The sequence below is a fragment of the Macaca fascicularis genome, chromosome 3, assembly GCF_037993035.2.
Source record: "Macaca fascicularis isolate 582-1 chromosome 3, T2T-MFA8v1.1".
Classification (NCBI taxonomy): Eukaryota; Metazoa; Chordata; class Mammalia; order Primates; family Cercopithecidae; genus Macaca; species Macaca fascicularis.
Window position 1 is genome coordinate 88,907,290 of NC_088377.1, and position 20,738 is coordinate 88,928,027.

The following is a 20,738-nucleotide window of genomic DNA, read 5'->3' on the forward strand; positions in this document are numbered from 1 at the left end:
TTGGAGGCCTAATCTTTTCCAAGAAATCATCTCCATAGTGGACTTTCTTTTTTAGAAAATATACAGGGTAGTTTATCTACACATTTTGGCTATTTAAAATAACCTGTGTGGATTTTCCTTGAATATTTCTTCTGTGTTCTAGAAGTTCCAAATATGTCATTTATCCCCACTGAGACTGGAAACACCCTGAGGCACACGCAGAGCTTGGTTTACTTTTGTATTACATACAGGGTCATATGGCACAGGGCTAGGCACTTAGCCCCCAGTTCAATTTTTTGTAAACCAATTAGTTCATTATTACTAAATTTTAAAATTCCAGTAAGTTAACTGATGCCCTCATCCAGGGGATTTTGGATTATTGAATAACAAGTATATTTCTGGATTAATGCATTTTGGATATAACAAGCATATATCTCACTAACTGAGGAGAGGAAGAAGACGACTTTTATGAAGTGCCAGCCCATATCTTGGGTCAGGAAATGCCAACCACCCATTTACACACGTGGTAAGGGCAGGCATTTCCTGAGCATCTCACTATGTGCAAAGCACCGGGCTGAGCAGTCCACAGGCATCCTCTCCTTTATTCCCTACATCAAAACTTTTACATACCATGCACACAACCAAAGCTTGAAAATGTCAACGGACTTACTCCAATTCACTCACCTGCAAGACGGCCAAGCCAGAATTCGATGTTTGCCTTTTTGCAGTCAAGGGGTACAGTGGGTGTTTTTTCCCTGGACTGCATTCCCAGAAAAGCAAGGAGATCTGCCTACAGAGGGCTGGGTCAGATGGGGCAGGCTTAGGAACCCATGCTCAGAAATAGATGTGAAGGCCCAGGCTTTTGAATCTGGGGTGAGAAGTGAAACATGAACTCTAGCACAGAAACCCAAACTACAACGCATTGGTAAGGCCTTGTTTCCAGCTTCCTCCCCCAAGCCTTTTGAGTTCTACCTTCCTGCGGCGCTGGAATTCCAGCTACGCCAGAGCCATGAGCCTTTGCATTGCTGTTCCTTGTGACGAAAATTCTCTGATTAAAATCCCACCACAACACACGTGCACCACACATGCATGCACACCCCTGCAACGAGTCAGGTCATTCTCATCTTTCAGCTTCTAGTTCAAGATCACGTCTTTAGCGAAGCCACCTCTGAAGGCCACCCCGCCCTCACCCTGGCCCGTGTGGGTCATGATGTTCGTGTGTCGCTGACTCCTCCTGAAATCTGGAAGTTTTTCCTTCAGAGAGTCTTCTACATGTGTAATTAAACAGTCATGAGTGTGGTTACATGATTAACTTTTCCTTTTCACGATCAGAAAGCAAGCCTGTTCAGGATAAGACATTAAATTTTTTTTCTCTTTATTCTATGTCTACCACCTGGCTGTGTAAAATAGTTAAGTGTTCAGCAATTAATTGTTCAATGGATGAATAAATCAATTAATGAAGTTTTTTTGTTTGTATGTTTGTTTGTTTGTTTCTTCTGACAGGGTCTCACTGTCACCCAGACTGGAGTGCAGTGGTGCAATCTCAGCTCACTGCAACCTCTGCCCCATCCAACTCAAGTGATCCTCCCACCTCAGCCTCCTGAGTAATTAGGACCACAGGCGCGCACCACCATGCCGGGCTATTTTAATGAAGCGTTTTAAAGTCTCAAATAATATTATACATCTCTAGATTGAGGATGGTAATCCTAATTCCTAAAGCTGTGATGAAAATAAAATGAGATCACCTGTAAAGTGCCCAGGAAAACATTGCTGTTCAATACACGAGCATTCCTGTACTCTTTGGCACCAGCCAGCAGACCACATGAACTAGTGCCAGCAATCCAGGGTCCCTCCCATTGTGGGAGGTAACATTGCAGGTGGTTGCAGTGTACAGACCTAGTTCAAGTTTCAAGTTCCAGATTTTCAGTGTACACGTGTGTGAATTTAAGCAACTTTCTCTCTGAGCCTCACTTTCCAGTCTTAAAAATGGAGTTAATACTCCATATAAGACTTTCAACAGTGCCAGGCAAATAAACATGCCCCATGGATATTGTTGGTATTCTCAGGATTATTTCCCTCTTCAGAACTGCCTAGTAGCAGAGCCCACACTTCCTATATGATCTGCATGGTTTTTTCCATTTTCCATACCTATTTCTCTCTATTACCCTTCTTAATAATCATTTCGTTTTACCCCAATTTTTTTCCCTACTTTCAGTGGGGTGGGGGATGAGCTGACAGGCCAGGGCACCAGGGGACACCCCCAACGTTCATGAAGCTGGGTGAAATTCTGAGCTCTGGAAGCTGTTGGCACAAGAAATCACATTCATATGCAGGTATCGTTATGAAGGCTGATCCTTTTCCCCATTCCAGATCCCAGAGGCTGCTGTGAATTATTTTAAGACTGCTTTTATATTGGAGGCAGGAGGAAAAGCTGTAGAGGGACATCATTTTTATTGGCATCTGTGAATTCTTTGAAGATTTTATTGTTGAATTTCTAGCTGGGCAAGGAGAGGTAGCCACAGAGTAAGCCTGGTCCGTTGTCACCTGCCCCCTATTCCCATCCATTCCTCCTGCCACCACCCCCAACCCATACACACAGCCATCTTTCATAGGAATAGTTGACTGTTCTCTCTCAGCCCCAATCTTGAGCTATCCTCGGCTTTTCAACCTGTCTCCTACATCCGTCATCTCAATCCAAGACCTTCTGCAATAGGATGTTTCAACCTAACAAGGTTGGCATGAGATCTGACAAGGTTGCAAGTGCTGTGGGCCCAGCAATATGAATAAATGCTGATTTTATTCTGGTATATTTTGGAGGTATACTTGAATCTGTGAATCAGGAAATTTCAAGTTGGGGAATGGAAAGGTAAGAAAAATGTCACTTTTCCCTGTTCTGACACACCAATTTTTTTTAAGTAAATTATGGTTACACTGCTAACATTTGTATTTTGGTCCCTCATAATTTTTGTTGTTGTTTTTCTGCTCTCTAACATGGTACATATTTCTTGATGCCTTGTTTTTACAACTTTTAATATAATACTTCCATTTTTACACACATTTGCATATTATATTCTTGTTAGAGTGTCCTCGTGGGGACCCCTGGTTATGGATCTGAGAGAGGCCTAAAGGATTGTGTCATACTATTGCCACCCTAGTGGTATTCTATTTGGAATTTAAGTCCAACTAAGGTTTACTACTAAAATAAAAATTCCTACTTTATAAACTCTGATTATTTCTTGATTCCTGCATACCTGTTTCTACGGCAAAAAGAAAACATAGAATGTTTGCTTGCTGTAGTTTCAGCTAGCATTGCTGTGCTTGAAAATCCACAGGCACCGTATTTGCTCCACTGACTGGACATTTCTGAAATAGTACCACTATCAGGTAGATCAGATTGTTGGCAAAAGCTTTGGCACCAAAGAGATTCAACAAATACATTTCATCACACTGACCCTGTACTAACAGCAACTTTATGTGGATAACCTCATGGGAATGGAAGTTGAGAAAGAGCTATTTCAAGGCTGCCAATTCCTTAATCTCTGCTCTGTTCAAAATGCAAACTTGCTGCTTTTTATGCTCACAGTAGTAAAACAAATCTGTGGGATTTTTTAATCCTCAGCATGGGAAGGTAGAGAGAAAAGTGAACAAGGGGAATCCCACAAAAAATATCTACAGTCACAATAGAGAAAAGATAATGAGCAGCGAAACACCTTCTTAAACAAAAAAGAAAAACAAAAAGGAAAAAAATATATATAGGAAATTCACCCAACCTCAATTATAGGAGGGCAAAAAATAGCTTTTATTTGAAGCACCAACACTCACTTCTTTGTTACAGAAAACTAGAGCAACACTCGGCAGACTTGGAGGCTCCTAAGTTATCAGGGAACTGTTTCCTGGGAATATGTTCACCCGTTCCATGCAGCCTGCTTCATAAAGGCAGAATGAGTAGTGCAAATAAATTCTGTAAAACAGATGAGTGTTCCATGCTTTGTTCTAACAACTATGATATTGATGTAATGGAAATTTCAGGAGATGTCTGATCGGCTCTGCCCAGAGTTGGATGGCTGCCAGGGCGGACCCTGACTATTCTTGCTAGCCAAGCACTCTCCTGCCACTCAAGGCCTCTATGCTGACCAACCTGCTATGTCCTGGCTTGAATGAAGCCCCCCGAGAGGCGCTCATTCCGCCCAGGCTGTGAAATACGGACATCGCTGTGAGACAGGGAGGTGGACCAGGGGCACAAAGACACAAATACGGAGACCCACTTATCTTGACCACGGTCTCCAGAGCAGCCATGTGGAAGGGTTCCATGGCCTTGGGCTCCCAAGTATCTGCTGTAAGCCTGTCTGTGACCCTGGGATCCTTCTGTGCCTTCTGACACCATCCTCATAACTGCTGGTGGGGGTGGGATCAGGACAGAATGGGACTCCAAGTGGTTTTCAGAACATTGAGAAAGAGGCCCTTAGTCCCCTTTCTCTGTTAGTCATTACCAAATGATGGTTCTCAGCGGGCGATTTAAACAGTGTGGTAGCTTTGTTATGACTATATAGAGTGATTCCAAACCTATTGAACGATTTTTTATTGTGATTTATTTGTGTTCCTTAATTGAAACAAAATGGTACAGCCTTCTATAATAATGGTACCAAGCCTTACAGCCCATAATAATGTGCAATGCTACTTTTTTTTTTTTTTTCTTTTATGGGGTCTGGCTATTTAAGTTCGTCCTAACTGCTTGTATGTCTGAGTGTGACATTCCAGATTGGCTACAACTGAGAGAGCCCTGCAATGTTCATTTCTAAATCCAATCCTCACAGCCTTGTTATCTTTGTCAGAACAACCTAGTAACTGCTTCCTCAATGTTTTAATTTAGATTTCTGAGATACATGAAGAATTTAGATGTTATCCCCGCCCCCACCCCCACCTTAAAAATGTGGCAGTGCCTCACTGTTTCTAGGACAGGCTAAAAAGAAACAGATCAAGCAGCAGTGAAGCCCTGAAATGTTATTCTAAGGAGTTTTCAGATTTCAGTCCTTCTGTACAGTAGTTGGGCCTCACTCAGGGATATACTGCTCAAGAAAACAGTCGTGGCATGGTCAAAGGATGATGGTGATGTTCATTTAATGTTAAACAGCAGGCAGCTAATTGTTTCAATTCTACAGTTTCCAGGGGTCTTAAATGAAAAAGAAAACGAGAACAACTCCTATTTCTTTTACTACAAATCTTTAATACAAACACTTTTTCAAGGCCCACGTACAACACAATGCATCTTTTCATAAGTTTTTTTGGAATGTTCGTAGTTGTATATATTTAAGTTAAGCATTATTTGGGTGGGATTGAAAGGGGAGACCAAGTCATTTTATGAGTAGAAGCTTTCTGGATGCAGAATTACTAGTCCTAGCTAGCCCCAGATTTTTTTCTGGCAAAAAGTCTTTGTAGCAATTCCATCTAACCCTGTTTGGACTCGAAAACACCTTTGCATTTTTTCCCCCATTTTGTCCTTGAGAAAGTCAGGTGTCCATGGTTAGTATATCTGGACACTAAACCAGATACTCAATCCAAATTCAGGAAAGACAAAGAACTATTGTGATAGGATAAATGCTTCCTTCTCAGGCGGCATTTGCAGTTTCACTGTCTTTGTTTTTCAGTTCACTGCTTTGGTGAGGTCTCTAGCAGCTGACAAACAGAGCCTAAAATTTAAGACAGTCTGCAAAGGTCAAGTCCGCTTTCCTTGCACTTTTTGTGAAAGAAGAGCCCAGGCATCTTGCCTTGGAAAAGCAGCAAAACAAGACAAAAGAGAGGCTTAAGCATTTATCTATCAGAATTCTTTTGCATCCTAGACAACATCCTCATATTGACGTCCTTATTACACTGTTGAACTCCACTGTCAACAGAATTTTTTACAGCGTTTTGGATTCTGGGACTCCGAGATATGATAAAGCAGTGTATTTGAAATCTTGAGAAAGAAAAAAGAAAAAAAAGAAAGCAGCAATCTCAACAACGGCAAGGGCAAACAGAGTTGGGACAACAAAAAGGAAAACATGATACTAGCTTACTAAGCCAGCTTCTAAGTGTAGAGCACTCCAAGTTAATTTCAAAAGCTAATTGCAAGCATTAACTATTGTGATCTTTGTAGGAAAATCCAATAAAGCTGTCAAAGGGCTTCAGTATTAAGTATTTTGCGGTTGGGAGATATCAATTTGTTTGCTTTTGGATTTGTTTGTGCCTTTAGTCATTTAGGTGCTGTTTTTTATTGTGATGGTTTAGCTTTTTTTGCATAAATAGAACCATTTTTCCATTATTGAAGCAAAAGAAACAGTTATAGTTCCTGCACGTTTTGGGCAGATAAAGATCAGCAGGGAAGTGAATATCCATTGTCTTCCTTTAACTCTCTCCTCAGTCGGTAACTGTATCCTTTCAGTTTTCCCCAAAAAACTTTTTCAGGTTGGGAACACAGTAACCAACCTTTTTTTTTTTTTTTTTTTTTTTTTGAGATAGAGTCTCACTCTGTCGCCCAGGCTGGATGGAGTGCAGTGGTGCGATCTCAGCTCACTGTGCAGGCTCCGCCTCCCGGGTTCACGCCATTCTCCTGCCTCAGCCTCCCGTGTAGCTGGGACTACAGGCGCCCACTACCACGCCCGGCTAATTTTTATTTTTAGTAGAGACAGGGTTTCACTGTGTTAGCCAGGATGGTCTCTATCTGTTGACCTCGTGATCCGTCCGTCTCGGCCTCCCAAAGTGCAGGCATGAGCCTCCACACCGGGCACTTTTTTTTTTTTTTTTTTTAAGAGCAATGGATACTTCTTAAAATAAGGTTTCCCCACTCCCCACTTCACCCCCAGCTTAATTCTCACCATACAGGTGGAATATGTTTGCCTACCAATTGCATTTGGCATCCCAAAATGAGAGGAAGGTGCCAGGTCAGAATAGCAGGGAGCAAATCTCATGACACCAACAAGCAGAAGAAAAAGAGATCTCAAAATCAAAAAAAGTCTTTTTCTTTGGAGGACAAGGTTGGAGGTAATGGAGAAAGAAGGAACTTCTTTGGGGAGAGAACTCTTTTCTTTCTTTTCTTTTGTTTTCTTTTCTTTTTCCCTCCCTCCCTTCCTTCCTTCCTTCTTTTTCTGCTTACAAGGAAAGAAAGTGTGCCAAGCCTTTGCACTTAGAAGCAGCTGTGGATATACACGTTGGTTGTTCGGAGAGGAACGCATTCATTGCCTGTTGACATTCCTACTTAAAGCCAGGATTATAATTATCTTTTTCTAATGGCTTTAAAAATCTTTAAATAGAAAAAAAAAAAAAGTATCTGTATTTCTATACTGTTTTGGTCTAATTTCTGTATGAATTATAATTTTAAATCTTTGAGTTTGCCCTTAGTCCATCAACACACCCATCTCAAACTGCTAAAGGCAGTTAATTTTATTTATTTATTTATTTGAGACAGGGTTTCACTCTGTCACCCAGCCCGGAGTGCGATGGCATGATCTCGGCTCACTGCAACCTCTGCCTCCTGGGCTCAAGCAATCCTCCCGCCTCAGCCTCTTGAGTAGCTGAGTTGACAGGTGCACACTGTCACACTCAGCTTTTGCATTTTTAGTAGAGATGGAGTCTTTCTATGTTGATTTAAATTTGTAAATAAAATTATCATTATATATGTCCTGTATGGTCATTTTATACCATATATGCCCTGTATGTTCAAATGTTGAATACAAAAATCAATCCTTCATTCTAGTGTATGAACTTGACCAGTGTTCAGATACTTAAAGTTTGCATGAGACTTGGATTTTGCTAGAAGGTGGAAATTACAGCCGCTGGTATTGTATTATTGAGCCCAGTATCACAGACAGCCAAGCACTTATTATAATGCTGGTGAAGGAGTGCCCAGGGCATGTAAAATGATTTTGATTTAAATTTAAACTCTTGGTAATGAAATGTCAGTACTTACAGAAAAAATGATATTCAAGTACATTTCAAAAAGGAACTCCTTTACTTTTCATCATTCAGCGGTTTCCTGGTCTGCCACTCTAGTGAAAATCTCTTGTCTGCTTGCCCAGTATCCATTACCCTCCTTTTGGTGACACCTCGCATTTCCTTAGGGGACTATCTACCCCCACGACCCTCCTTCCTCACTGCTCTGTCTATAGCCCCTTCCATCCCTAACCACTATGTGGTTTGAATGAGACTATCTCCATCCCTGGCTGCAAAGTTGGGCTTATGACCCAGAATTAAACGCAGTGTTTATCCCACTGGCCATAGTCATTGGTTCATGGATGAAGATAAACGCAGTCAAAGCAAATCAAACCTAACACAGGGCTTCTGTGGGAAAGATTTAGAGATGCTGAGAGAATTGGCCATAGTATGGGCTTCAAGCTGCTGAGGAGCCATTTTGCCATCAAGAAGGAAGTACATAGAAGGACTAGAAAGAAGTGGAAAATGTTTCCGCACACTTTTACAAGGTAGAGCCAACAAATCTTACTGAGTTCACTGGATATATGTATGGCTTGAATGCAGGTGATGAGAAAGGCCAGAACTCTTGGATATGTTCTAGATTTGGGGCTGAAAAGCTAGGTAGATATGATTGTCATTTGCTGAGTTAAGAAAAGATTGAATGATATAGGGGGGAAAAATCAACTCTTGTCGAGTTAGGTTCGATATGTCTTTCAGACATTCAAATAGAGATGCCAGTATGGAAATCTGCGAAAGAGGCAGGTTTGGATAGGTGGATGTGGGGTCACCAGCCCTTGGTTGGCCTTTAAAACCAACCAAGCTGGACTGAGTTCTTGGGCGCATGCCCATTTGTGTCCAGGGTCAGGAGGAGGCCTTCACAATAAAACCGAAGTGTCTCTGCACATTAAACAATTTATGATCTATTTCTTGATACATTTCCAACCTTTTCTCTCCCTATCTCCTTCCTGTACCTTGCATTTCAGACAATTTAACTTCCTACAGCCCTTGACTAAGATGGCTCAGTTTTCCCCTAGGACTCTGAAAGACTTGTCTTGTCTATTGGAAGTGTCCTCCTATCCCACTCCAACACACCTTTGGTTTTTCACAGTTTAATTTAGAAATCACTTCTTTTCTGACTCCCTCTCTTGAGTTTGCATTGGGGGTCCAAGAGGAACTCAGGTGTTCCTCTTGCTAGTTTATTATCATGCTTGGTCTATTTGTTTCACTAGAAAGCTGCCTGGGATCAGAGGCTGTGTGATTTGTTCACCTTTGTATCTTCGGAACCCTCAATGGTAACTGGCTCTTAGTAAGCGCTTAAAAAATATGTACCAATTTGGTACCTATCTGACCAACTGAGTTACCACCCTATTGATTGTTTTCCCCCCTGAGTCCTACCACTGCTCTAGAAGAGATTCACCTAGTACCATGGTTCTCAAACATTAACAAGCATCAACATTACCTGGAAGACTTGTTAAAATGCAAATAGCTCTACTGTATCCCGAGAGTTTTTGATTCAGTAGATCTCAATGGGAACTGAGAATTCGCAGTTTTAATAAGTTCTCAGGTGATGGAGAGGTTTCTGGTCAAGGTCTACACATTGAGAATTACTGCCTAGGAACTTTCTCAAGTAAATCATTATCACTGTTTACTCACCTCTACCTTACACCTGCCTAATTAGCTCAGCTCCAAAACCTGGAGATGCCTCAAATTTTAATTACATGAAGCTGTGTAAGAACGGCTTGATTTATTTGTAATCCCAGCACTTTAGGACGCCGAGGTGGGCGGATCACGAGGTCAGGAGATTGAGACCATCCTGGCTAACACAGTGAAACCCCGTCTCTACTAAAAATACAAAAAATTAGCTGGGCACGGTGATGGGCGCCTGTAGTCCCTGCCACTTGGGAGGCTGAGGCAGGAGAATGGCGTGAACACGGGAGGTGGAGTTTGCAGTGAGCCGAGATCGTGCCACTGCACTCCAGCCTGGGCGACAGAGCGAGACTCCGTCTAAAAACACACACACACACACACACACAAGGCCTGATTTCTCAGTGTTGCACCAGATATCCATGTGGCTAGTTTCTTCTGGTGCGCAAAGAGACACAGAGATATACCTAAGTGAAATTTACCTATCTTATGCAAAAGTTTATTAAAATGCTTCCATGTAAAATTACACTAAAACACTCCATTGGCCAAGCCTGGATAAATACAAATTTTTCCTATGTCTTAGGTTGTGCAAGGGGCACCCAGTGTTAAACTTCATGTTGTTTGAGTTATTAAGGGAAGTTCTGTCAACAGATGAATCAGAGCTTTCCAGAGCCCAGTTCTCAGTGAAAAATTACCACGTGTAAGTTGGCTGGATTTTAACCTGTATCAGATACCACAAGGGCTCACCACCTTAAATACTCTTGGCCTCACTTTGTCTTCTTCTTGTTCTTCTGTGTGTGTGTGTGTGTGTGTGTGTGTGTGTGTGTGTGTGTGTATAGAGACAGGGTCTCGCTTTGTTGACCAGGCTGGTCTTGAACTCTTGGCTTCAAGAGATCTTCCTGCCTCGACCTGCCAAAGTGTTGGGATTACAGATGTGAGCCACTGCAGCTGACCTGGCCCTACTTTTTAAATATTTTTTTTAAGGCAAGGTCTCACTCTGTCGCCCAGGCTAGAATGCAGTGGCACCATCATAGCTCACTGCAGCCTGGAACTCCTAGACTCTAGTGACATGCAGCTAGAATTACCGGTGTACACCATCGCATCTGGCTAATTTTTAAACAAAAATTTGTTGTAGAGATAGGGTCTTGTTATATTGCCCAGGCTAGTCTTGAACTCTGGGTCTCAGTAATCCTCCCCATTGGGCCTCTGGCCCTGCTTCTTACTCCAGCCACTGCTGCAGTGACCTATTTTGTGCAAGCTTCAAACAACTTTGTTCAGGTGCAGTCTGATGGTGCTTCACCTCACCTGGGCCAAGTCCTTATTGCTTCTGCCCCAGATTTTTGCTGACCCTCTGGTGAAGGGTACCTGCAAGATCTTACCCTGTACGCATGTGTGAACTTCAGGGATCCAATAGTTACACATTTTCCCCTTTTGTTCTTGGACACACATTGATAATGCTTCTTAGAAGGTCCTCTAAGACACAGCACCAGTCTCTGGACGTGGGCAACTTGATCCTGTATCCCTGAATTGGCTTTTCCTGCTCGCCATTACACTCCTCAGTCCCTTATTTCTACTCCCTGGGATCACATTCTCAATGAAATTATTCTCATACAATCTTTTGTCTCAGCTATGGAGGGAATCCAGGCTAAATTATGGCCCAAAACAAATAACCATATTGAGAGGTGAAGGTTTTGCTTCAGGAGGTATGTAAGACCAATGTGCACTGCAAAGTCAAATTACAAGTAAATACAAAATAACAATAGATGTGATTGTTTTTCACTTAACTGCATAGTAGGAAGTCTCTGACTTGAGTGATTTGAAAGCTTTGGAAGTAATCCTCTGTACAAGTTTAGAGCACGGATTAGAAAATTCTGTGTTTGAGAGAACATGTAACAATTTCACTGAGCAGAGAGAAAAGAAAATCATCCCTTTGTCAAACGTTTGGAAATTCAGGGGCAATAAAAGTATTCCCATCTAGCTAAATGTGGGAATTACTAATGATGATAAAAACAATATGATTTAGTGATATGTATCTGAAATATTTTCTACTTTAAATTGTGAATAATAGTAATTATTATCTCCTTCATTTGTACAACAGTTTGTACAACCTCAGACTTTTTAAGCAAGCTGAAATTTCAGTTGATTTTTTTCAGCCAGCGTGGGAGTGAGATAAGACAGGTATTAGTTTTTTCATCTGTAAAATGATGTAACTGAAGCTCAACTAGGTTACTTCCCTCCTGCGACAAGGTCCCTTCTAGTTTCTAAATTTTCTATGATTTTATTTTAAGGTTGAGGAAAATCAGAAGTTAAGCAACTTACTTAAAATGGCAGAGCTAGTTAATGTGGAGAAGAGGGAGAATCCAGGTCTTCTATCTCCCAGGTTACAATCTTTTAAAATGACCACCCTAGGCAGTGAGGTGATAAGGCCCCCATTGCCCCTGGGACAAAATCCAATGATGATGATTCCTGGAGCCCACCACTTTCTCCAGGGATTCCAGGGAACATGTTTTGCCTTTCCAAAACACTGCTGCAGGGACTGTAACTCAGCACAACAGGTTGTCAAGAAGTGCTAGATTAAAAAATAATAATAAAGCAAGAAACACCTAAAAGTTTAGTTTGAATGCATGTTTGTCTTGCAAATTATTTTACAAAGACTGAAGCTAATTCAGTTGCCTGTAATTACTTTCTAAAGCAAGCACAGCCCATGAGCGAGCTTTATCACGATCGTCTTTTCTAATTGGCTTTATTTCCATGGCAGCCAGATCTTTCACACATAGGACAGGGCCTCTTGCTTACCCTGGAGGGCACAGAGCATCCGGGTACCCACATGGGGTGGCCAGATGTCCTAGATTAACCAGAAGACAGGGGAGCTGGAGCTACTGTCTGTCTTGTTGTGTGCAGACATTCTGGAGGGAGTGTCCTTCCAGCACAAGGCTCTCAGAACTCTTTGAAGGGGAGACACTCATGTCTTTCACCATTTTGATCTCCGGAGGATGAGGAATGAATCTCTCAGGCCCAGCCCTAGGGAGTACTTGATTGCTTTTGTTTAAAAGGAAATGTTTCCAGTTCTATAAAGAGCTTTTCTTTATTTCTAAGAAGAAAAGAATGATACAACTTTACACATTTTGTAAGACTCCTAAGGGGGGCATTCCTGAAAGTTTGCCACTTGGGATAGATTACTAAGAGATTCCAGGGAGAGAAGGAGAGAGGGAGTCAGGGACAAAAGATACTGACCCACAGGAGATACTGTCTTCTGCACAGTAATAGCGGGAAGGGGTTCTCAGGAAGCAAGAGCGCGAATTTGGGACGGGGGCAGAAATTCCAGTGTACTGCTAGAGCGCCATCTATTTACAGGGCCCACAGGCACTCTCGAAGTTGTCGTTAATCAGTGCTTCTCCTTCTGAAGAAGAAATGTGTTTTCTATAAGTCAGTTCTTATGAATAGGGCTGATTACAAAGTCAGACACGAATTAGTGTGCAGTCCCTAAAGTCCCTGAATGCCACACCAAGGCAGGACTTTTAAGTGCAATTATAACTTCTGGAACCAGCATAACACGATGTTCTGCATTTGAAAATCTGGGAAAGCATCTGCATGAATTTCTTATTCCATTTGCTATTTGCATACTTGCAAAATGTAAAAACCTGCTTTGGCATATGTCAGAAAAACTACAAAATCCCTTTCAGAATAATGGAAGTAAAAAAAATATAAAATGCAGTGTAAATATTTGGGTCAAAAGCTTGACAAGGGCAATGCCACATTTTTCTTTCGTTTTGTTAATAGTTTCTTGCTTTTCTTAGCACAGTAATTTCAATGGACAAGCAGTTAGGTGAAGAAGTATCAATTTCCCTCACTTATAGGGGAATTCCTCTCTAATTAAATGGCAGAGCTAAAAGTTGGCCTTTACCAACCAGATTTTAGTGCCAGTTAAACTCCTAGCGGGTTTTGAGTGGCCCGTGGGTCTACATTACCAAGCCAAAACTCCTCTTGAGTTTCAGCATCTCTGCCCCTGCCCACCCCCGCTGCTACAGCTCCTTTCTGTAGCCACCTCTGAATTGCAGTGGGTAATTTTTCTAAGTCTCAGTTAGTGAAGGTATAAGCAGACTCATTTTGCTGCTTTTACTTTGAGGTCTCAACTTTGTAGATTTGCTATCAAATCTGTAGTTAGATATGGGTTCTCAGGTATAGGGGATAAGGAGGATAATTAGTTGGGTTTTAATTTTTTTCTTTTTGAATTACGTTTCCAGGCGTACAGACAATAAAATCATTCCAAACAAAGTCTAAGACCCTTTTGTATGGTCAGCAATGGACATAAAGTAATAACTTTTGAATGAATAACAATGAATGAATGAGCAAATGGGAGGTTTCAGAAACCCCACATTGAAAAATTCCTCCTGGCCTCCCTGTGTGTGGCTATTTGCTGAGCACATAGGTATCACGTGCCTCTGTCATGCCAGGTGCTGTTCTTTGCACCATGAATAGGAAGACGAATTGGCTTTCGTATTTGAGAAGCTAATTCCCTCTCGAAGATGAAAAACCCGTAAATGGTTATAATGCCGGATGCTGGAGGCCACAGTGGAAGAGTGAGTGGGAGCTACCAACAGTCACCAGGGGAGAGAGCAAGATCCAGGGGCCCTAGCTTAGCTCTTAGCAGTTAGGTCCATCAGGAGGTTGTCCTCGATCAATGGGCTGTCACTTCTACATCAGGACATTGGCCAGAATAAATGATTTGTGCAGTCTCTGGGGCCACGGGCTTTCATAATAGGCAGGGTCATGGTCTACCCACACTATTTTTAAAGTAGTCTATTTTTAAAATAACCTTTTCCTTAATTCCAAATGTAATGCCATGCAGGTTCATTGTAGAAAACTTGAGGCCACCCATCTGGTAACTCCTGACCCTGCGACTCTTGCTAGCATGCTTTATAAGTTTCAATTATTATTAACAGTGCTGATGGGCAAAAAGTATGCCCAATCTATGAACTAAGCAGCTGCCTCGTTGAGGGGGTTTGGTGCCAAAGCTCTGCCCAGCAGAGACGGTGATGATTAACTCGATAGGAATTTGATCTGAAGAGTTGACTGTTGCAAGCAAGGACAGAGAGAAGCTGAGAGGCACAGGGAGAAGTGGAGGCACAGAAATCTGCTGGCCCAATATAATGGAAGGGCATGACAAAGGAACCAGTAATTCTAATAACTGAAATTTATTAAGTGTGTATTATGTGTCAGGCACTATTCTGAGTTTTACGTATAGTAACTCACTTCAAAGTTCGCAATGACTCTAAGGATTTCTAACCTTCCGATGAGAAATGGAGGAACAGAGAGGTTAATTAATTTGCCCAAGGTAACACAGACAGGAAGTGGGAAGGCTGAGCTATCAACCCAAGTAGTCTGACTCTAGAGTCCAAACTCTTTTCATTATACCCCACTGCTTATCAATGGAGAATATATATAAATACATATATGCTTATATGTATGTATGTGTATATGCAACTATGTATGTGTGTAAGTTTATATGCATACACTGATATTTTGTCAGTGAAACTGGCCAGAAAGAGGGTGACCAGATAACCTCAATCAGTATATGCAGAAAACTCTTCAGGTTCCTAAATCATGTCTCCTTGTCCCGGTAGCAGCTGCTACTCCTAGGCTCCTGCCCGACTCTTGGGTGGGTGACCAACTACCCTATTTTGTCCAGAATGTTTCTGGTTTCAATATTGAAAATCCTCTGTGTGGTTGGATACTCATCTTCCTCATTTCTACCCACTCGTCACAATAGGACCCTGCTGATTAGAAAAGCCTGACTGTCTCTCTTCTTTGTAACCTTAAAAAGCTTGGTCAGCATCCCTGCCTTCAACCACTGAACTCCCTTTGCAAATCCTTTCCCTTCAGACCCTCACCACTCTGCTCTTCCTTTCCTTCTGACGGTACTGGAAAGGCGGCATAGTTCCCTCCCTTCCCTCTCCCTACAGGATCCCCTTCAGGCATTGCTCCCCACCCCTCATGTGGTAGCAGCAATGACTGACCACACCTTGGCAAAGCACTTTCCTCATAGGTCACCTCACCTGATCCCCTCTGATGACTCTTCGGCTCAGAGGAGGGAACCCATTTGAGAAAACAACCTCAAAGTGTGTCAGTTCCATCTTCCATCTGATGCAAAAACTCCCATTCCTGCATGGCAAATCATACTTTTCATTTTCCACAGCTTTAATTTTTAGAAAGTTCCCCCTTACGCTCGTGTGAAATATTACTATGACAAATTCCATTTCTTTTATGAAGCCACCAAGAGTAAAGCTTGTACCAGTAGACTAATGGTCTCCATGAAGGGAGTAGAGATCACACAGAGTGGAAAGAGGAATGGATTCAGAAGCTGCCCTGCTACACAAGGGAATGGAGAGTGTGGGTACCTCAGTTCAGGAAAATAAATGCACCCACAGTCCCTTGGATGGACCAGGTTTTTAACCTAGAAAGACAACTAGCAAGCAAAGCGAGCCTGGGCACTGCTAGAGGAAAATAGAAGTAATAGTTTGCGGAAGCAATGTAATGGCTTCAGGGAAAACTATAGAATCGTGGTGCTATGATTTGAATGTGTCCCCCAAAGGTGTGCATGTTGGAAATATAATTACCAATGCTGTTGTGTCCAGAATTGGTTCCTTCCAGTGGGTTCTTGGTCTCGCTAACTTCAAGAATGAAGCTGCGGACCCTTGCGGTGAGTGCTACAGTTCTTAAAGATGGTAGGTATGTCCGGAGTTTGTTCTTTTAGATGTTCAGATGTGTCTGGAGTTTCTTCCTTCTGGTGGGTTCGTGGTCTCGCTGACTTCAGGAGTGAAGATGCAGACCTTCACAGTGAGTGTTACAGCTCATAAAGGTAGTGTGGACCCAAAGAGTGAGCAGCAGCAAGATTTATTGTGAAGAGCGAAAGAACAACGCCTCCATAGCATGGAAGGTGAACGGGTTCCTGCTGCAGGCTGGGGTGGCCAGTGTTTATTCCCTTATTTGGCCCTGCCCACATCCTGCTGATTCGTCCATTTTACAGAGTGCTGATTGGTCTGTTTTTACAGAGTGCTGATTGGTGCATTTACAAGCCTTTAGCTAGACACAGAGTGCTGATTGGTGTGTTTACAATCCTTTAGCTAGACACAAACGTTCTCCAAGTCCCCACCTGACCCAGAAGCCCAGCTGGCTTCACCTCTCACTACTATGTTGGGAGATGGGGCCTAATAAGAGGTGACTGGGTCATGAAGACACAGCCCTCATGAATGAATGAATGTTATTTGCGGGACTGAGTTAGTTATCGTGAGACTATGCTGTTATAAAGTAAGTTTGGCCCCTGGTGCCTTTCTGTCTCATGTGTTGCTTGCACCTTCTGCCATGGAATGACTCTTGCCATATGCCAGCTTCATGTTTTTGGGCTTCCCAGCCTTTAAACCATGAGTCAAATAAATGTTTTTTTCTTTATAAATTACCCAGTCTTTGGTATTCTATTATAGCAACAAAAGACAAACTAAGACAGGTAGCAAGAGGAACTAAAGGGGGTCTCAAAGGACCATATAAGTCAACACCCTCATTTTCCAGTTGAGCCATCTGAGGCATAGAGAGAGGACAAGACAAGGATCTAAATAACAATGACTGAGGTGGAGGCAGTGCACATCCAGCATGGTGCATGGGCAATGAATAAAGTGAGTTGCAGATTAAAGCTAATTTGACCAAGCCATAAAGAGTTGTTGGAGGGAGACTCATGACTGGAAGGCAGCAGTGCAACTGTACGCTTTCTACAAGGCCGACTAGGGCAAGCATCCAATCTTGACAGCACCAGCAGAAGGGTGCCCCGTGGATTGGGAGACACAGGAAAAAGAGAGCAAGGAACTTCACCCTATTTGTTTGGGAGACTTGTGATCACTGTTTTCAAGTACAAGACATGTTCTTATCTGGAAGAGTTAAGAGAACTTCTTAAATTAAAAGTACATGTGTTCATTATATTTATTGCTGAACAACTTGGAAAAATATTAAAACTTTTGAAAAAGTGACTGTTTCTACCTGGAAGTAACACTATTAACATTTTATTTAAAAATTTCCAAGTGTCTTTTATGCCATGCATATTTTTTAAAAGTTTGGGTCATATTACATATGCAATTTTCTATCTTATTTTTAATAATTAGCATATTATTGGTATTTCTTCATGTTATTGAAAACTTTTCGTAGCTATTAAGAACCAGAATAGCATTACATTAAATGGATAATTTATAATTTATCTCATAATTTCTGTAATAGATATTTGACTTGTGTCATCATAATATAATTGCACTGTGACAAAAAGAATCACACGTTGATCTTTATTTTCTGTTTGTGAATAATTATCTTGGTATATATTCCAAGAAATAAAATTATTTGGCCAGAACACGTACTGTTTTGGAGTTGTTGATAAAATTACAAAAAATCTTTAGAAAAAAATTGTAAAAATTAACAACAACACAGCATTGCACACAGATGCCCATTTCACAAGCCTTCATCTACAAAGACCTTCATCTATAATAATCATATTATGTATTTGCTAATTTTGTAGATGTAACTTTATTGTAGTTTTAATTCATTGATAATAAGTGAGGTTGAAAATCACAATATATAAGAACAAATGCCATGCAAGAAAAGGTGGAAAGCCTAAGAGACCAATAACATAAATACAAGTTTTAAATTGTCTGAAATAATATCTCCTTGTACTCTAAAATAGTACTCTGTTTATCCACATTAGATGGAGCCATAGGGGAGTTCTTTTAAATGTTTAAGGGACAAGTAATTGTAATTGTGTGGAAGAACAAAATTTGAGGAAAAAATTAGAACTCATTTGTTATCCTACCAGAGATGATACAAACACCTGAAAAAAGTAACACATACAAACACACACACACACACCCCCCCAAAGCTCAAGGTAATTCACTCATAAACACAGATATTAAGTTTATTATTAAAATCCAAATCCAGAAATTCATTTTTAAAATACCCCCAAAAGCCAACTGGGTGCTGTGGCTCACACCTGGAATCCCAGCACTTGGGGAGGCCAAGGTGGGCAGATCACGAGGTCAGGAGACTGAGACCATCCTGCTAACATGGTGAAACCCTGTCTCTATTTAAAATACAAAAAAATTAGCCAGGCGTGGTGGCACGTGCCTGTAGTCCCAGCTACTCAGGAGGCTGAGGCAGGAGAATTGCTTGAACCTGGGAGGCAGAGGTTGCAGTGAGCCGAGATTGCACCACTGCACTCCAGCCTGGGCAACAGAGCAAGATTCCATTAAAAAAAAAAAAAGTGAAGTAAGATTTATATAAGATGGCAAGGGAAGTTAGTATTCAAAATTGATTAATTAATTATATTTCTCAGTCAAGAGAAAAAAAGTCCTACAATTATCTTAATTGACATTGAAAAGAAATTCAGTTAAATTTAACATCAATCTTTTTAAAATTGTCAAATAGGGATATATGAATACATCCATACTATAATAAAGACTATATCTCTCAAACCCATATCCATTGTAAAAATTAGTAATGAAATATTTAAGATGCTACCATTAAAGTCAGGGAAAAAAAGATGTTCACTCATCCCACTTTTACTTGACAAAAACTGAAATAAAATTACACATAGTAGAAAGAAGAAGACACATCTAGATAGTATGGTTGCAGAAAATCTAATAGAATCATGTGAAAAACAAACCAACCTAACATTAGCTTGGATACAATAAGTAAATGAGAGGGCCAGTTACTTTGTCTCTTGGGTTCTTTGGGTTTTATTTTGTCTGTTAGGTACTTTGAAGTGTAGCCAGTTCTCACCATGATGGCCATTTTGCTCAATAGCTCCAACCATAGTATAGTGGTTCCAAAGCCACTCAATGGCTCTTCCAAAGACTCAATGGCTCTTCCAATGGTTGCCTCCTTATAGGCTGCTGGCCAGTCTATAGGTTTCTCTCCAATTCCTGGACCAATGAGTAATGTAATCGGTAGTCTTATTTGTAATAGAAACAAAACATATAGAACACCAAAGCCTGAGCCTAAAATATATAAAGGACTTGTACATTTGAAACTTTAGAAATATAAAGAGACATGTTTTATTATACAGAGAGAACTCTCTTATTTGGAGAAAAGAAATGTTAAGAAAGCATACAAAATTTTTCAAGTATTATAGTATAAGTGGGTGAGTTTTCCAGAGCTGAAATTAGTATCTTTTAGTATGAGATCTTGATGATGGAACACAAAATGGAATTTCTGGTTCTGAAAATGACATTAAGCTCATGCATTGTGCCAAGCCAACAATGGCCACACGAAAAAGCTATGTGGGTGGTAAGAAGAGGGTTAGATATGCTTCAGTGTGGGCAAATGGAAAGAAATGAATTTAGAGCAAAGTCATCTAAACCTGACTCATAAGATAATGGAAACCAAATTACCAGCTATAAGCCAGAGAAAGAAAGTAAGAGAAACTGACTTTTTCCTAAATTCACTGGCTTCTATCTCGAAGCCACATATAAAGGTCAACACAATTTTGGGTATCACTGGGAAGAGCACAAGAAAATAACAATGGAATCCATGCATTTACTGCATGGTCATTCAGCAAACATCTTATGAATGTCTACATTGTACAAAATGGCCCTCGGTAGAGACTGGCCCCTGGAGCAACAAAGGGTAATAAAGGAAGCAAACAGCACACTGTGTTATGAGGAGATGACAAACAAAATTGGGATAAGCAGGTGGTCGAATAGTGGGGAGTCAGCAAACAAAATAATTATATTATATTCTCCATTGGAAGGTATGAGTGCTGGCCTGGCACGATGGCTCACCCCTGTAATCCCAGTGCTTTAGGAGACTGAGGTGGGTGGATCATTTGAGGTCAGGAGTTCGAGACCAGCCTGGCCAACATAGTGAAACCCCATCTCTTTTAAAAATACAAAAATTAGCTGGGCATGGTGCCGGGCACCTGTAGTCCCAGCTACTTGGGAGGCTGAGGCAGGAGAATTGCTTGAACCCTGGAGGCAGAGGTTGCAGTGAGCCGAGATCTCACCTCTGCACTCCAGCTTGGGTAACACAGTGAGACTCCATCAAAAAAAAAAAAAAAAAAAAAAAAAAAAAGGAAGGTATGAGGGCTTAGCAGAAAAATAAAGCAAGGGAAAGTAAAACAAGTATGAAGAATGACAGGATAT